This window comes from Pan troglodytes, chromosome X (assembly GCF_028858775.2).
Source record: "Pan troglodytes isolate AG18354 chromosome X, NHGRI_mPanTro3-v2.0_pri, whole genome shotgun sequence".
Lineage (NCBI taxonomy): Eukaryota > Metazoa > Chordata > Mammalia > Primates > Hominidae > Pan > Pan troglodytes.
The window spans coordinates 60,965,508-60,984,610 of record NC_072421.2 but is presented as its reverse complement, the minus strand read 5'-3'; the positions used below and the strand labels follow the sequence as shown (position 1 = coordinate 60,984,610).

At 40.7% G+C, this 19,103-nt stretch overlaps 1 protein-coding gene across 23 annotated transcripts in view; it reads left to right on the top strand.

The window, feature by feature from the left end:
- SPIN4 (spindlin family member 4) overlaps positions 1-19,103 on the top strand; it is a 342,780-nt gene that overhangs the window by 280,237 nt on the left and 43,440 nt on the right. For 17 of the 23 annotated variants that reach the window (XR_010154943.1, XR_010154945.1, XR_010154946.1 and 14 more), the window contains one exon: positions 5,434-5,642. The exons of 5 other annotated variants lie outside the window; for them this stretch is intronic. The gene's annotated coding sequence lies outside the window, so the exon portion shown is untranslated. Of the gene's footprint in view, positions 1-5,433; positions 5,643-12,173; positions 17,183-19,103 lie in introns of those variants that run through there. One more of the 23 variants, XR_010154948.1, reaches the window with a different exon arrangement.

Below are 19,103 nucleotides of genomic sequence, written 5' to 3'. Positions count from 1 at the left end.
AGTGTGGGTCTTCAGGGGCTCTTAGTCACTCACCCTTTCCCCATGGTAAGTAGCCTCCCCTGGCTCTGTGCCAAACTTGGGTGGGCAGCTGTCTTGCCTTGCTCTTCTCTGCTCTCTGAGGGCAACCAGTGCTTCTATCATGAATCCCTGCTTGGCCTTCTGGACAATCTACTTGAACAGCTAGTGTTTACTTGCAACTTTGTCTCATCTCCCTGAGAGCAGTGCACACTAGCTGCTTCTAATCAGTCATCTTGGTGCTTCTGTTTTTTCTCTTCTAATATAGGCATTTAAATTGCTTTAGTTGTATTCCATTAATTTTTATATGTGAGCGATGACTATCTAGGCCAGTGGCATGAGGGAAACAGAATTTACCAAGACAGTTGTAGGCAGTGAAAGGCAGATTTATTAGAGAAAGTATGAAAATACGTTGCAAGAAGGCAATGGGCCGTATCAGTAGGAGGGAGCTGACTGCCAGGAGACAAAGGCTTGCTGAGGATTTTGTAGAATGGAACTTGGAAACTTGCATTCTTCTGTCAGCTGGGATGTTTAATAAATTGAGTAATTTGATGGTAAGCAGGAAGTTTGTGAGTTATGTATGTTATTTGCTCAGGGGGGCTATATGTCCTGGGCCATAAAGAAAAACAGACCTACAATTCATCTGCTTCCTCTTTTTGTTTATATATCTGGAAGCAGGAAGAAAGGCATAGTTATAGCTTATTTGCTTTATCTCTTTGCTTTCACCTGCTCCTGCCAGCCTGACTCGTTTTTCCTAATTAGGACGCCACATTTCCTTCCTCACAGAGTAACAATGACAAACCTTTGGCATGTGGATATAGGTCTTATCTTCCAACTGCTTCCTGCTGACCAGGGGTGTAGAGTTGTCTCTATCAAGTATTGTAACTCAGTTAGGACATTACATGGGCCTAAATCCTTGGGTTGGGAGTTAAATTTGGCAGAGCTGTTGTGAGACCAATGGGGAACAGCATTTGCAGCCTAAAATTTTAACCTGCTGCATCCAAAGGAGAGTTATGGAGTTCTTTTAGTGGCCAATATCCTCACTACAGTAATATCTTGGTTTGAATTTGTTGTATTCTATAAGACACAAATTTGAGTAGTAAATTTAGGATGCAAGGGATGAAAAGAAGGAATAATAAAATGCCTGTTTTTGGCCCCAGGAATAAGAGCAACCAGGACAACGATCTCCAAGTAGATGCCCATTAATACCATCCTTGTGACACTTTTTTCTCAATTTCAGCCTCTAGCTCCCTGAGGTGTTTGACATGAGCCCACAGTATTTCTGACTGATTAACATAAATGCAACATTCTTCTTCAAACGCTAAACATATGTCCTCTTGGGCTGCCATAAGCGGATTTAGGCCACAGCAGTTTTGGAGAACAATTGTTGCTAAGGAGTCGACCTGATTTTGGAGGACTTCCAAGGTCTCAGAGACGCATTTGAGCTCAGTGGCAAGTTCGATTGAGAGGATATGATAAGTATGCACTGCGAGGCTCATACCTTTTATTCTCATACCCAATCCGGTGACAATGCCTGTGCCAGGCAGTAAGGGAATTAGATGGATTGGCCATTTTGCCCTGCTAGGACTGTAAAGCATGATTGGGAAGGACTAATTGGAAGGAGCAATTTGGGTGTCTGGGGCCAAGTAAACTAGTGTATGTGTTCCAGCCCGGTTGGCTGGAAGACAAACATAGGCATTGGTTCGGCAAAGGAAGAATGCTCTCTCAGATATAAAGCAAGAGAATAGAGTTACAGTGAAGAAATGGAGTGTGTTTCGGCCTTCTGACCTGAAGAAGTATTGAGTAGCTAGCGTAGTAATTGTAAGAGGTTGTAAGGTGTAGATGTTACAATTTGCATTTGGGTGGGTTTTGTTTTCCCTAAACAAATGGATGTGTTGTATGCCTGGAGACATCTGAGATTTGGGGTTGCTAAGTGTGAGAATTTGTAGGTAATTATTAGGGGAATTTTCAACCTTTAAATTTTGCCACGTAGTTAGGTGAGAACAAGTGTCTGGAGAGGGGTGATCTGTACAGAAGTGAGAGTTTATATTTTGGAGATTTGGGACATTGGGATCGGCTGGGCCTGATATTCTAACTGGTACCATATTATGTTTTTCCCTTGATATGTATTTTCTGTTGGTGTGATTTATACTTATGGTGTAGTTGCAAAGGGGCTTAGAAACATCACCCGTGGGGTTGGAGTAATGTTTGTTGTCTTTTGCTTTAAGGCAAATAGCTTGGTGTTTAAGTTGTACTTATTTAAAAAGGGGGGCTACAACAGGGTGTTTGAGTCTACGGTTGTCTCTTGGGTTAGAGGACCAGTCCTTTGAGGGGGTTGTTATTTTTAGCTTGGTCGTGTATTGGCTTAAATAGGCAGAGAATGCAGCTACCATTCCACATGTGTTTTTGGGGTTCCATGGAAGTTGGGGGAACAGGAATTTGGAGAGCAGGATGGTATTAAAATGGATCCAATACTGAGTATAAAAAAGTGAAGAAGCATACCATTTGAGGGCTAAGGGTAAGCAAAGCCAACAATCTTTTGTACACAGAGAATGTTGTTTCTTTAATAGCTTATGGGCCCCTGCAAGTAGGGTGTAATCCAGGAAGATTGGCAAAGTAAAGTTCATTGTAAGTGTTAACACTAAGTGTAGAGATATCCAAGTAATGAGGATGAAGCCTGACAAGTTAAAAGCGACAAAATATAGTGAAGTCAGGGACACAGGAAAGGAGAAGGGCTATAAATTGTATAAGAAAAATAGTTAGAAAACCACTTTAGTACCACAGCTCATCATCATTGTGGTGTGGTGTATATCAGATTACTAGAACAAATATAAAGAAATTTCATCTGGGTGGTAATCTAGAAGTCCTCCTGCAAATAGCAATCATATACTACCTCCCTTGTGAAAGCATTAATATTAAGAGGGTAAAGCTGCCTAAGTTAGGCAGTTGAATAATTGCTTAGAGCCTGTAGTAGAATTGAATAAAAAGAGTAATCTCTAACAATAAGATTTAAAAGAGACATTGGGCTAATTTCCATCAACCTTAAGGGAAGGTCAAAAACTCGAGGTTGCTGCAGTGGCCAGGCAAGGGTATGATGGTGGGGTTATTAGAATACTTATTCTTAAAAATGAAGTTTAATGGCAAAGGAGAATGCTATTCCATCCAGACGGAAGAAGACAGTTAACGCGCAGAAAAATGAAAACGATGACCATGATGCAGCCCACAGATTCAATTAAGAAGCCAGGAAAAATTAGGTTCATTGATTTTAAGGAAAATAAAGGGAGTAAGGAAAAGAAACTCCTGGTCTTCCACGGTGGTTCATGCCTGTAATCCTAGCACTTTGGGAGGCTGAGGCGGGCGGGTCATCTGAGGTCAGGAGTTCAAGACCAGCCTGGCCAACATGGTGAAACCTCGTCTCTACTAAAAATACAAACATTAGCTGGGCATGGTGGCGGGCACCTGTAATCCCAGCTACTCAGGAGGCTGAGGCAGGAGAATCACTTGAACCAGGGAGGCGGAGGTTGCAGTGAACTGAGATCGTGCCATTGCACTCCAGCCTGGGCGACAAGAGCAAGACTCTCCGTCTCAAGTAAAAAAGAGAAAGAAAGAAACTCCTTTAAGGTGGAGTTGAGAATTAGGGTTAATATAACCTGAGTCCAACTTAGCGTCTGAGTTTTGTCTAAACAGATGGAGGGCTCTGATTGGCTCACAGCTGTGTGTAGTGGAGGGCTCTTCATTTGGTGCCTGAGCAGCTTTGACCCCTGGAGTGGTGGATCCATGGGGACCTTGGAGCTTTACAGATGTTGGGATAGTAAGAATAACTTGATATCACCCAGTTCAGACAGGTTCTAACAGCCTTTTGACCTGCAGGAGAGTTTAAAGACACACCCAGTCTCCAGGTGTGAATTTAGAGTGTATCTTCCCTGAAAAGGAGGGATCGGGTTTGGGGCTGTGGAGATTTTGGTAATGGCTAATGGCTTTAATGGTCTGTCCAAGAATTATAACATATTGTGTGGGATAATGATTTTCTGGCTCTAACAAGAGGTCTGTTTGTAAGAAGGGTCTTCCATAAAGAACTTCAAATGGGCTGAGATGGGTTTCTGATTTTGGGGGTATAAGGGACCTTAAAAGGGCAATAGGGAGCAGAGCTGGCCATGACTGTTGGGTTTATCAGTTTTGTAAGATGCCTTTTTATGCTTTGATTGGCTCTTTTACCTTTCCAGAGGATTGTGGATGTCAGGCTGCTTGAAACTAGTATTTGATTTGAAGGGTCTTAGCAACTTCTTGGGTTATTTGAGAAATGAAAGCAGCGCTATTGTCTGACTGCAGTGAGTGAGGGAGCCAACAATGGGGAAGAATGTGGTTCAAAAGGGCCGTGGTGACTTCTGATGCCATGCCTGTTCAGTTTTGATGCGAAAGGCTTCTATCCACCTGGCAAAGGTATCTACAAAGATTATCAAATATTTAAGTCCCTTGCATGGAGGCATGTGTGTAAAATCTAGCTGCCAGACTTCTCCTGGTAGGATCCCTAATCTTTGAATGAGTTGGAGGAGAGGGGGAAGTTTGTGGGCCCCTTCAGGATTGGTTTGGCAGCAGGTGGGTCAAGGCTGTGAGATGGATCTTAAAGTTTATGCTATTCCTTTACCGATAAACAGTGACCATATTAAGTCTTGGAGGGCTTTAGCCCCTAAATGAGTTGATTGGTGTAAGCTGTTTAAAAATTTTCATTGTGAGGCTCCTTGGAGCAAAAGTTTGCCATTAGGGCTTTTTAGCCAGCCCTCCGAAGTATGGGAGAAGCCTTTCTCTAGAGCCCTTTGGGTTTATTCCTGCATATACAGTGGAGACAGCTGAGTTAGGTTAGCAACTAAAACTGCCTAAAGAGGTAGCTTAGTAGTCACTCTTGCTTGTTTATCAGCCTGATTGTTCACAATAGAGATTTTATCATTGCTTCTCTGATGGGCTTTGCAGTGAATGATAGCTACCTGTGCAGGAAGCAAAATTACCTCTAACGGGGCCATGATTTCAGGAGCATGTCTAACTGGAATATTTTGGGCTGTTAAGAGTCCCTTTTCTTGCCAAATGGCTGCATGGGTATGTACTACATGAAATACATAGGTCAGTCTGTGTAAGTATTAAGTTTCATGCATGCTCCTAATTGCAAGGCTCAGGTAAGGGCAATAAGTTCTGCCTTCTGGGCTGAGGTGGTGTCACAGGGTAGGGGCCCAAATTCTGTAACTTCAGTAAGGCTAACAATAGCATACCGTGGTAACTGGGTACCTTCTAACATGAAACTATTGCTGTCTATGAACCAAGTGGCCTCCCAATTGGTAAGGGGAATATCTTGGAGGTCAAATCAGGAGCTACAAATTAAATCAATATTTTCTTTCTTTTTTCTTTCCTTTTTTTTTTCTGAGACAGGGTCTTTCTCTGTCGCCCAAGCTGGAGTGCAGTGGTACAATTTCAGCTCAACGCAACTTCTGCTTCCTGGATTCAAGCTATTCTAATGCCTCAGCCTCCCAAGTAGCTGGGACTACAGATGTGTCACCATGCCAAGCTAATTTTTATATTTTTAGTAGAGATGGAGTTTCACCATGTTGGCCACGCTGGCCTCCAACTCCTGACCTCAGGTAATCCACCTGCCTAGGCCTTCCTAAGTGCTGGGATTACAGGTGTGAGCCACTGCGACCAGCCTTAAATCAAGAGTTTCTAAGCAAGAGTGTTTAAGTGATCCTTCCACATTTGGATCTGGTAACAGGATGGCATGATTAAGAACTTCACACTGCTTAATGTTTAATTGTGGTGTTTGTAGAAGGAGGATTTGATATCTTCTTATTTGATTTGAGACTCAGTGAAAGGCCTTTGAGTTTAAAGTATCCACCATTTGGTGTGGGGTATACACTGTTATTCCTTGGCCTCAGCTTGGAGGCCTCCTCAATCAATCGGGCCACAGAGGCTAGTGCCGGGGGAATGGAGGCCAGCCCTGTGTCACCAAATTGAGGTTCTTTGATAAGTAAGCTACTGGTCATTTGGAGGGCCCCAATGGCTGGATTAAGTCTCCAAGGGTGATGCCCCTTCTTTCAGGTACAAATAAATAGAAAGTTTTTCTAAGGTATGGTAAGGTCAAAGGTGGGGCAGTTGTAAAACTTGTTTAATGGGTTTTAGGGTTTTGTTCATTTCAGAGTTCCAGTAAAGGGGTCTTCCTCTGGTCCCCATAGTGTCTCATAAAGAGGGTTTTGCTATGAGTCCAAATTGGGGAGTCCAAATATGACAGAAACTTGGCATTCCCAAGAAGGAGTGCAACTGTTGTTTAGTTGCTAGTGTGCCCATGTTTAAGATGAGGCTTTCACAGTGATCAGAGAGACTTTTAAACCCTGGGGTTAGTGTGAGTCTCAGAAATTGCACTTCCAGAGAGGAAATTTGAGTTTTAGAAGGAGAAACCTCATAACCACAGGAAGATAACCTCTAAAGAGTTTTAATAGTATTTAGATATCCTAGGATTAATAGTATTTAATACCTTCAGTTGGACTGCAGATAAGCAGGTGGTCAACGTATTGGAGCAGGGTGCTATTAAGGGATAGCTGAATGGTGAACAGATCTTTGGCAAGAGCCTGTCCAAATGGTTGTGAGCTATCTCTAAATCCTCAGGGGAGGCCTGTCCAGGTTAATTGTTGGGAAGTATGAGTGGAAGGATCTCACCATTCAAAGGCAAATAAAAATTGTGAATCTGAATGTACTGGAATGCAAAAGAAGGCATCCTTTAAGTCTAATACTGTGAACCAAAACTGCCAGAAGGAATTTGTCCTAACAGGATGTAAGGGTTCGAAACAATGGGGTGTGTAGGAACTACTGGATCATTGATGGCTCTTGGGTCTTGTATCATTCTATAGGTGCCTTCTGGCTTTTGACAGCTAAGGTGGGTGTGTTACATGGTGAATTACAAGAGTGAAATTAAGGGCTGTAAGCCTAATTGGGTTTCAGGATTTAGAGGCTATGGAGATTTCCTAGGGAAAGAGGTGAAGACCTTAAGGATGACCTTTTTGGGGTCTGCACGCAAAGAACATCCTGGAGTGGATGAGTTTCATACTTCAGGGGGAACTTGTTGTACAATGAAAGGCTGTATGTATTGGAGTCAGTATTAAAAGGTAATAATGCCAGTATTGAACAGGCCTGGTTGGAAAACTGAAAGCTAGTTTGAAGTTTTGCCATTATATGCCTCCCAAGCAAAGGGATGGAACAAGTGGGCAAGACCAGAAATAAGTGAGTGAAAATATTTTTTTCCCTAGTTGCATACCAAAGATGGGGTAAAATAACTCTGTTTCAGTTGGCCCTCCTTGCTTGTGAGGATTGAGGACCAAAAGTTAGGTCCAGAGAATTTAATTAGGGCAGTGTAACTGGATCCTGTGTCAATAAAAAAACTCAATTTTATATCCTGCTACACACAAGATTACCTGAGATTCAGCAGTAGTGATGGAAAATACAGGAGCCTGGATGGCCTCTGGGACAGTGAGGAAATGGCCCCTCTTGGGGCTTTTTCTTCTCTTTTAAGGTCTCCTCAGCTTTTTCATAATTGAGGAACAAAGTTAAGGGCATTTGCCTTTGCTTTCCTCCCAAGTTGGCCCATAATTGGGACTTGTTTGAGGATGACTACCTATCATGAGGGAGCGAGGAGCATTCCAGTTTCCAGTGTCCCAGTTGCTTGCAGTATTGGCAAAGGCCAGGTGGTGGCAGTAGAAAATCAGGTGACACTCGTGGAGGGTTTTGGCAGTTTCTGTTAATATGCCAAGGCTGGTTATAGCTATAACAGAGAATGGGCCTTTTATTGGTCAGTGGGTGACATCCTGATGCTTGGTCTGTGGTCCCTGGTTTGGGCAGGCAGGTAGCAAAGGCAGCAGCCATATAATGAGCTTGCTGCCTGTCTCTTTCTCTTTCCTTCCTATCCTGTCAGTTCTTGAGGCTTCCTCCCAGGTATTAAAGAATGTAAAGGCCATCTATAGCAAAGTAAGGAAAGGGGTATGTGGCCTTTGAACTAGTTTTTCAAGCTTATGCCTAACGTCTGGAGAGGCCTAATAAAATACACAGCCAGAATAGTGAGGCCCTCTTGGCTCTAGAGATCCATATTAGTGCATTTTCTCATAGCTTCAGCTACCCTAGAGTGGAATAGGGCTGGGTTTTCATTTGGCCCTGTGTAACTTCTCTTAATGTAGCATAATTTGCAGGTTTAATGACAGCCTTTTTCATCCCCTCAATCAGGCAAGTGATCATATAATTGTGGTGGACTCTATCAGGGTCTCCTTCTTGACAGCCCCATCTAGGATCACTATCATAAACAACTGTTCTTCCTGGTTCAGGGTTCCAAATGTTCCAGGCATGGAATTCTTCTGCCCATCAGTGGGCTAGAGACCAAATGTGGGTCTTTTCATTATGAGTGCAACAGGTGGTAAAAATAACCTAAATGTTTTGCCAATTGAGATCAAAGGAAACTGCAAGCCCCTTGAATTTCTTCATAAAATGGGAGGGGTACTAACTAAAAGAGCCAAGATTTGCCTCTATTTCAGACAAATCAGACATAGGGAATGAGACATGGGCGCTGATGATTCCTACACCCCCATTTGGCCACTTCCCAGAGCTGCAAACCTTTATCTGATGATGGGAGAGAATCAGAGGTGACTCCTGATCTGGTATGTGGAGGAGAAGTGGTTCTGGGTATGGAGGAGGTAAAGAGGGAGAGACAGAAGGTGTAGCTGAGGAAGGAGGTATTGAAGGGAAAGATGTGTAGTCAGGGGAAATGAATGGAGAGACCAAAGTGGGAGAGGTCTGGAACATGAGAGTGTAAAAGAAGGGTCATCCAAAATGTCTGAGGAATCTAAGGGACTTAAGAATTTTGCCAGTCTCATTCTACAATTGTCTCTAAAGTCTAGGTTTTTTTTTTATAGAAACATAAACTTGAACATAGGGCACCTCAGACCATTTGGAAGAGTTATGGCAAAAGAGATCAAGATTTAAAAGAATACTGGAGTCTAGGCTCCCATTCTGGGTCCACTTCAATTTCTGTGGGAGGTGGTAAGGAGGCCATGCTATGTTGCAAAGAAAGATTAGGTGTTTCTTTTTGAGGGGTTGAGGGTCAAATTTGTCCCGATTCTTCAAAATACAGTCTAGAGGTGAGTCTACAGGAATAGATGGGGTTTGTGGAATGAAAAAACATGCCACTTTGGGGCAGTTCCACTTGGGGCATGAACGACACTTTCTGTCAAGACATCTCGCCGAAATGAAAAGAAGGTTCCATTTATGTCCACTGAGGGACTCTGGGTGCACTTTCTAAAGGAGTGTCACAGTCATTAGAAAAGTCCTCTTGGCTGATCGGAGGCCTCATGCTGGATGGCCAGTTGAGGTACTCATTTATGCTGGGTGATCAGCTCAGGTTTGAAGAAAAAGGGTAAAGGAAGATCTCTGTCTGGTGTTGACCCAGGAGAGTGGGTAGTTAAGGGAAGACTCACTGTTCTGAGGCTGTCTGAGATCACCTGATTTAGCACATCCAGAAAAGGATGATTGGCTGTCTCCACAGGAGAATTTAGAGTGACAGAGGGTCTGAGTCACCTAAAACATGTGCGAATTCACCCTGAACAAGCTTCTGCTGTCAATTGCTTCACATTTAGGCATCAGGGGCTTTTGATCAGAAAAAATAAGAAAGAGCCTTTCTTTTTTCTGGGCAGGGCAGCCAGTCCTGTTCACTCTTTGGCCTTCAGGCGGCACCATAGACTGGCCCTGCCTGTTACTTTTAATTGCCAGAGAGCTAATAGAAGCTGGCAGACGAAAGACTGAAAAGAATAAGTAGACTCAAGTCCCTCACCCTAACGGGCGATGGTGGTCAGACGCTTTCGCAAAGACACCTTCCAGTCCTACTAGAGAGTAGCTCCAGCTACAGTGCAATTGCCTCTGTGCTTAGACACTGTCCAAAGTTCGAAAAAAGAGAGGGGAGAGAGTTCCCCATGAAGAGAGAGTCCCCATATAGGCCACCAGAATGTTGCCGGTGAGCAATGACTGTCTGGGCTGGTGGTGCAGGACTGAAAGAATTTACCAAGACAGTTGTAAGTAGAAAAAAGGCAGATTTATTAGAGAAAGTATGAAAATACATTGTGAAAAGGCAACAGACAGTATCAGTAGAAGAGAAGCTGACAGCCAGGAGCAAAAAGGCTTGCTCAGGATTCTATAGAATGGAACTTGGGAACTTGCATTCTTCTGTCAGCTGGGATATTTGATAAATTGAGGAATTTGATGGTAAGCAGGAAGTTTGTGAGTTATGTATCTTATTGGTTCAGGAGGGCTATATGTCCTGGGCCATAAAACTATAATTTATCAGCTTCCTCTTTTTGTTTATATGTCCTGAACCATGAAGAAAGGCATAAGGCATAGTTTATTTGCCTCATATCTTTGCTTTCCTCTGGTCCTGCCAGCCTGACTCCTTTTTCCAAATTAGGACTCCACAATATATTGTGTATTTATATTTGTTCAGATAAAAATACTTTTATAATATTGTGTATATTTTTTCTTTCACCAATAATTTATAAATGTATTTTTTTAATTTTTAATTATTTTATGATTAAAGATATATTTTTGTTTTCTAACTTTACTGTGGTGGAAGAACATATCTTTTATGATTTCAAACCTTTAAAATTTATAATACTTGTTCCATGGACTAGAATATGGTTTGTCTTGCAGAATATTCCCTGTTGCAAAGAAACAAATGTATATTTTGCTGTTGTTGTGTGGAATGTTTTATAGATGTCTGTTAGGTAAAGTTAGTTAGAAATGTTGTTTAAAGTTTCTCTGTCTTGGCTGAATTTCTGTCTCGTTCAATTACTAGATTGCTTTAGTCCCTATTATTGTTGAATTCTCTACTTCTTCCTTCAATTCCTTCAATTATAGTTTTATGTATTGGGGACTCTGCTTTCGGGACATGTGTGAGTTGTCCCGCCTTTCTGAACAAAACCAATGTATTTCTTAAATGTATTTGATTGATGTCTCAGGCCTCCCTAAAATATATAAAACCAAACTGTACCCCTCCCACCTAGGGCTCCTGTTCTTGGGACCTCCTGAGGGCTGTGTCACAGGCCAGGGTCACTCATATTTGGCTTAGAATAAATCTCTTCAAATATTTATTTGAAAAGATTTCAGAACACCTGATGTTTTGAGCCCTCTCAGAGGTCATAGACCTCTGGAGAGAGAAACTGAGACACATAAGAGGGTGGAAAGTCAGTGGTAACACACTGTGGAGTCCTGCCCACAGGCAGCACGCATTGAACCATCACAAAACCACCCTAGGCTACAGCTCAGTTCCTCCTTTTCAGAAAAAAAAAAAGGGTGGGGGTTAAATGAGGAGAAAACAAGGAGAATGACCCCCTTTTTGGCAATCCATAGGTTTTATGGCACCTCTGCTTGCCAGAGTTTACATAAAATGGAAGTAATATGGTCTTTGTGCACATTTACATTGAGGAAAAATAGTCCTGAGGTCGACCTGCATGCTATAGAGTTCCTAGGTTCTATTTTCTTTTCTGCCTGAAGTCTATTGTTACTTTTCTGCAGAGATAAAAATCACTGTTTGGATCTAACAGTGACTTTCTTTTTCTTTTTCTTTTTTTTTTTTTTTTTTGAGATGGAGTTTCGCTCTTGTTGCCCAGGCTGGAGTGCAATGACGTGATCTCGGCTCACCGCAACCCCCGCCTCCCGGGTTCAAGCGATTCTCCAGTCTCCGTCCCCTGAGTAGCTGGGATTACAGGCATGTGCCACCACACCCAGCTAAGTTTTGTATTTTTAGTAGAGACGGAGTTTCTCCGTGTTGGTCAGGATAGTCTCGAACTCCAAACCTCAGATGATCCGCCCGCCTTGGCCTCCCAATGTGTTGGGATTACAGGCGTGAGCCACCGTGCCCGGCCTAATAGTGTTTTTTGTTTGTTTGTTTGTTTTGTTTTTTTTCTTTTTTTTGCAAGCTGGCAAAATTATATTTATTTCATAACTAAAGTACTGAAGCAATAGCAATGGGAACTTTGTGTGTGTGAATGTGTGTATGTATATGTGTGTGTATATATTTGAAGGCCTTTATAATAGACTTATTTACTTTTATGTTCAATTGTCAACTGAATCCATTTAAAATTTCTCTCTAGCACACCAGACTTTTTCTTCTTACCTTACAATGTAAATTTTGCTATCTGATTTTCACCTGAGTTGCCTGTAATATGCAAATCTGAGGCTATTTAACTGACAACTGACTAAGGTAAGATAGAAACATGGAAAAAAAGGTCTTTATGAATCTATAAGATGTGTTTCTATCAGCATGCCTGACACGTCTATATATGTATATGTTGTGTATACAGTATTTTCACTACTAAAAAAATAAAGAGCTCTGATTAATGGGCTTAAAATATATAAAAGCGCTTAAATCAAATACTTAAATGACTAGTCAAATGCTTTTTCAAGTTCATGTGACTTAAGTAAAATCTTTAAATAAGCCAGCTTTAAAATTATTGGTAAAATAATATCATCAATGTTAGCATTTTTTGTTTGCTTTATTGTAGTTTTATGTTTATTCCCACAGAGTACTATAAGATTTGCCATAAAGGTTATAAACTATAAAACTCAGCCCAAGACAGAATGATCATTGCTTGTATATGCTTATGAAATATTGTTGGCTTAAATGAAAACAGCTAAACCCTGAGTTATTGGTATAAATATCCTTAAATTTAACCATAAGTTTTATTACATAAGTAAATACCTGAAATTCAGAGCTATAAAAATGGTAAATAGGAAAATAACTTTAAATATTGTTTATCACAGTTTTTTAAAATAATCTAGGTAAACTATTAAATTAATCAGGTAAATGTAATTGAATAAATGCTTGTAAACAAACTTGACATAATTTAGGATCTAAGGTTATTATTTGGTATTAAATATCTGGATAAATTCCAACTGAAAAATTATAGGAAAACTTTTTTTTTATTACACTTTAAGTTCTAGGGCACAACGTGGAGGTTTGTTACATATGTATACATGTGCCATGTTGGTGTGCTGCACCCATTAACTCAACATTTACATTAGGTATTTCTCCTAATGCTATCTCCACTCCTCCCCCCACCCCACAACAGGCCCTGGTGTGTGATGTTCCCCACCCTGTGTCCATGTGTTCTCATTGTTCAATACCCACCTATGAGTGAGAACACGTGGTGTTTGGTTTTCTGTCCTCGCGATAGTTTGCTGAGAATGATGGTTTCCAGCTTCATCCATGTCCCTACAAAGGACATGAACTCATCCTTTTTTTGGCTGCATAGTATTCCACAGTGTATATGTGCCACATTTCCTTAATCCAGTCTATCACTGATGGACATTTGGGTTGGTTCCAAGTCTTTGCTATTGTGAATAGTGCCGCAATAAACATACTTGTGCATGTGTTTTTATAGTAGCATGATTTATAATCCTTTGGGTATATACCCAGTAACAGGATGACTGGGTCAAATGGGATTTCTAGTTCTAGATCCCTGAGGAATCGCCACACTGACTTCCACAATGGTTGAACTAGTTTACAGTCCCACCAACAGTGTAAAAGTGTTCCTATTTCTCCATATCCTCTCCAGCACCTGTTGTTTCCTGACTTTTTAATGATCGTCATTCTAACTGGTGTGAGATGGTATCTCATTGTGCTTTTGATTTGCAATTCTCTGATGGCCAGTGATGATGAGCATTTTTTCATGTGTCTTTTGGCTGCATAAATGTCTTCTTTTGAGAAGCGTCTGTTCATATCCTTTGCCTACTTTTTGTTGGGGTTGTTTGACTTTTTCTTGTAAATTTGTTTAAGTTCTTTGTAAATTCTGGATATTAGCCCTTTGTCAGATGAGTAGATTGCAAAAATTTTCTCCCATTCTGTAGGTTGCCTGTTCACTCTGATGGTAGTTTATTTTGCTGTGCAGAAGCTCTTTAGTTTAATTAGATCCCATTTGTCAATTTTGGCTTCTGTTGCCGTTGGTTTTGGTGTTTTAAACATGAAGTCCTTGCCCATGCCTATGTCCTGAGTGGCATTGACTAGGTTTTCTTCTAGGTTTTTTATGGTTTTAGGTCTAATATTTAAGTCTTTAATCCATCTTGAATTAATTTTTGCGTAAGGTGTAAGGAAGGGATCCAGTTTCAGCTTTCTACATATGGCTAGCCAGTTTTCCCAGCGCCATTTATTAAATAGGGAATCCTTTCCCTATTTCTTGTTTTTGCCAGGTTTGTCAAAGATCAGATGGTTGTAGATGTGTGGTATTATTTCTGAGGGCTCTGTTCTGTTCCATTGTTGTATATCTCTGTTTTGGTAGCAGTGTTTTGGTTACTGTAGCCCTGTAGTATAGTTTGAAATCAGGTATCGTGATGCCTCCAGCTTCGTTCTTTTGGCTTAGGATTCTCTTGGCAATGCGGGCTCCTTTTTGGTTCCATATGAACTTTAAAGTAGTCTTTTCCAATTCTGTGAAGAAAGTCATTGGTAGTTTGATGGGGATGGCATTGAAAGGAAAACATTTTTTAAATGTTCTTATTTAAAGGTAAAATATCTTTGTCTAATTCAAAGCTTATTTAAGGGTTATGTATGAAACAAGATAAAGGAATCAGGAAATAAGAGATGTAAAAGAGTTAAGGATATAAAGAGGTATTTTTGTTAAAAAAAAAAGGTTAAAAAAGTAATGTTATATAAGAAAGAATCTTGTTTAGTAAATATTTATCCTAAAATAAAATGATGGGGTTGCTCAAGAAAGAGGGACATTTAAGACAAAAGAGTCTAAACAAATTGTGAATGAATTATGTAAGTAATAATAAGGTTAGTAAGAAGGAATTTTTAAAGGGGTTTGTATAATTCAATTGGCTGTGATTAAGAAGAAATTATAATAGTTTTTCTGGAGATGGGTTTTGATATTAAAAATACACTAATACAAAACTGAAAAATTAGTTAAAACAAGATTATTATAAATATTTAACTTACTTTTAATGCAAAATTTTTAAAGTTTAAGATTCTATGATCAGTCTCTGTAACATTCTTCAGACTGATATCTCAGAAGTTCAACTCTTTCTCCTTTGGAAAGGCCTTAATAGCTCTCTCCTTCACCTTTTGTTGACTACTGTAACTTTTATTAATTATCTAAAGTAAGTGAGGACGTTTTTTGAAAATAGGCAAATACAATATCTTTTGGGCCTGCCTTTTTATTGTGCATGCCTGTTATATCTCTATCTTTATGTGTCATGTAGAAGTGATATTTCACTATCAAACTACATGAAAAAGCTCTAATCAAGTAACTTAAAAAATGTGAATGCTTATCAAATTGGTACAACCTAGCTGAGATGTCTTTTAGTTCACATGACCTTGGTAATCTTTGGTAAAATAAATTTTGAAAATTAAATCTCAAAACTCTCTGTAGTAATTTAATATCTTAAAATTATGTTAAAACTTCAGTTTTTTTTCTCCACTGGAAATTTGGGGTACTAAAAGTTAAAATAGTAGGAGCATAAAATATGCTATTAAAAATTTTATAAAACACAAGGATGTCAATTTTCAAAAAAGTAAGGTTTTTTTGGTTAAGAACTATTTAAGAGTTGCTTTATAATGAAGGAAATTATACAGATAAAATGAAATGGATAGAAAAATAAGCTAGGGCAACAAAAACTAACTCTAAGTCCTGTGGTTATCAAGAAAAATAGTTAATATAGGGGAAGGGTACAACCAAGTAACCATTAAAAACCAGATGATGTAATGCAAAGGAATTGTTCAATTTTGTAGACTGGTATCATTCAGTTACTTTAAAAGTAGTAGATTGTGAAAATAACCACTTTAAGGCCAAATTATTAATTTTAAATGCTACAGAATTTAAGGGCTTATTTGGATTAATGCAGGGCCCACAGCTCATTACTGAACAATCACTGACTATCTGCAATCCACATGCATAGAGGGTTATTCCTGAGAAAGCAATCAGCCTAGTGGGCCAGATAATGCCATTATAAGGTCTGTTTGCTCCGCGAAGGGGACTGTCCAACTCTCTCTATAAAATAGCAAGTGGGAGAGAGCCAAGATGGCTGAATAGGAACAGCTCCAGTCTACAGCTCCCAGCATGAGTGACGCAGAAGATGGGAGATTTCTGCCTTTCTAACTGAGGCTTAACAAATGGCCCACCAGGAGATTATATCCCACGCATGGTTCAGAGGGTCCTACACCCACGGAGCCTCACTCATTGCTAGCGCAGCAGTCTGAGATCAAACTGCAAGGGGGCAGTGAGGTGGGGGGAGGGGCACCCACCATTGCCAAGGATTGAGTAGGTAAACAAAGCAGCTGGGAAGCTTGAACTGGGTGGAGACCACCACAGTTCAAGGAGGCCAGGCTGCCTCTGTAGGCTCCACCTCTGGGGGCAGGGCACAGACAAACAAAAGGCAGCAGTAACCTCTGCAGACTTAAATATCCCTGTCTGACAGATTTGAAGAGAGTAGTGGTTCTCCCAGCACACAGCTTGAGATCTGAGAAGGGGCAGACTGCCTCCTCAAGTGGGTCCCTGACCCCCGAGTAGCCTAACTGGGAGGCACACCCCAGTAGGGGCGGACTGACACCTCACAGGGCCGGGTACTCCTCTGAAACAAAACTTCCAGAGGAACGATCAGGCAGCAGCATTTGCAGTTCACCATATCCACTGTTCTGCAGCCTGCACTGCTGATACCCAGGCAAACAGGGTCTGGAGTGGACCTCTGGCAAACTCCAACACACTTGCAGCTGAGGGTGCTGACTGTTAGAAGGAAAATTAACAAACAGAAAGGACATCCACACCAAAACCCCATCTGTTTGTCACCATCATCAAAGACCAAAGGTAGATAAAACCACAAAGATGGGGAAAAAACAGAGCAGAAAAACTGGAAGCTCTAAAAATCAGAGCACCTCTCCTCCTCCAAAGGAGCGCAGCTCCTCACCAGCAACGGAACAAAGCTGGACAGAGAATGACTTTGACGTGCTGTGAGAAGAAGGCTTCAGAAGATCAAACTTCTCCGAGCTAAAGGAGGAAGTTCGAACCCAAGGCAAAGAAGTTAAAAACCTTGAAAAAAAATAGACGAATGGCTAACAAGAATAACCAATGCAGAGAAGTCCTTAAAGGACCTGATGGAGCTGAAAACCATGGCACGAGAACTAAATGACGAATGCACAAGACACAGTAGCCGATGCGATCAACTGGAAGAAAGTGTATTAGTGATGGAAGATGAAATGAATGAAATGAAGTGAGAAGAGAAGTTTAGAGAAAAAAGAATAAAGAGAAATGAACAAAGCCTCCAAGAAATCTGGGACTATGTGAAAAGACCAAATCTACATCTGATTGGTGTACCTGAAAGTGACAGGGAGAATGGAACCAAGTTGGAAAACACTCTGCAGGATATTATCCAGGAGAACTTCCCCAATCTAGCAAGGCAGGCCAACATTCAAATTCAGGAAATACAGAGAATGCCACAAAGATACTCCTCCAGAAGAGCAACTCCAAGAAACATAATTGTCAGATTCACCATAGTTGAAATGAAGGAAAAAATGCTAAAGGCAGCCAGAGAGAAAGGTCAGGTTACCCACAAAGGGAAGCCCATCAGACTAACAGCTGATGTCTTGGCAGAAACTCTACAAGCCAGAAGAGAGATGGGGCTAATATTCAACATTCTTAAAGAAAAGAATTTTCAACCCAGAATTTCATATCCAGCCAAACTAAGCTCCATAAGTGAAGGAGAAATAAAATACTTAACAGACAAGCAAATGCTGAGAGATTTTGTCACCACCAGGCCTGCCCTAAAAGAGCTCCTGAAGGAAGCACTAAACATGGAAAGGAACAACCGGTACCAGCCACTGCAAAAACATGCCAAATTGTAAAGTCCACCAAGGCTAGGAAGAAACTGCATCAACTAACGAGCAAAATAACCAGCTAACATCATAATGACAGGATCAAATTCACACATAACAATACTAACCTTAAATGTAAATGGGCTAAATGCTCCAACTAAAAGACACAGACTGGCACATTGGATAAAGAGTCAAGACCCATCAGTGTGCTGTATTCAGGAAACCCATCTCACATGCAGAGACACACATAGGCTCAAAATAAAGGGATGGAGGAAGATCTACCAAGCAAATGGAAAACAAAAAAAGGAAGGGGTTGCAATCCTAGTCTTGGATAAAACAGACTTTAATCCAACAAAGATCAAAAGAGACAAAGAAGGCCATTACATAATGATAAAGGGATCAATTCAACAAGAAGAGGTAACTCTCCAAAATATATGTGCATCCAATACAGGAGCACCCAGATTCATAAAGCAAGTCCTTAGTGACATACAAAGAAACTTAGACTCCCACACAATAATAGTGGGAGATTTTAACACCCCACTGTCAACATTAGACAGATCAATGAGACAGAAAGTTAACAAGGATATCCAGGAATTGAACTCAGCTCTGCACCAAGCAGACCGAATAGACATCTACAGAACTCTCCACCCCAAATCAACAGAATATACATTCTTTTCAGCACCACACCACACCTATTCCAAAATTGACCACACAGATGGAAGTAAAGCACTCCACAGCAAATGTAAAAGAACAGAAATTATAACAAACTGTCTCTCAGACCACAGTGCAATCAAACGACAACTCTGGATAAAGAAACTCACTCAAAACCACTCAACTACATGGAAACTGAACAACCTGCTCCTGAACGACAACTGGGTACATAACGAAATGAAGGCAGAAATAAAGATGTTCCTTGAAACCAACAAGAACAAGGACACAACATACCAGAATCTCTGGGACACATTCAAAGCAGTGTGTAGAGGGAAATTTATAGCACTAAATGTCCACAAGAGAAAGCAAGAAAGATCTAAAATTGACACTCTAACATCACAATTAAAAGTACTAGAGAAGCAAGAGCAAACACATTCAAAAGCCAGCAGAAGGCAAGAAATAACTAAGATCAGAGCATAACTGAAGGAAATAGAGACACAAAAAACCTTTCAAGAAATCAGTGAATCCAGGAGCTGATTTTTTGAAAAGATCAACAAAATTGATAGACTGC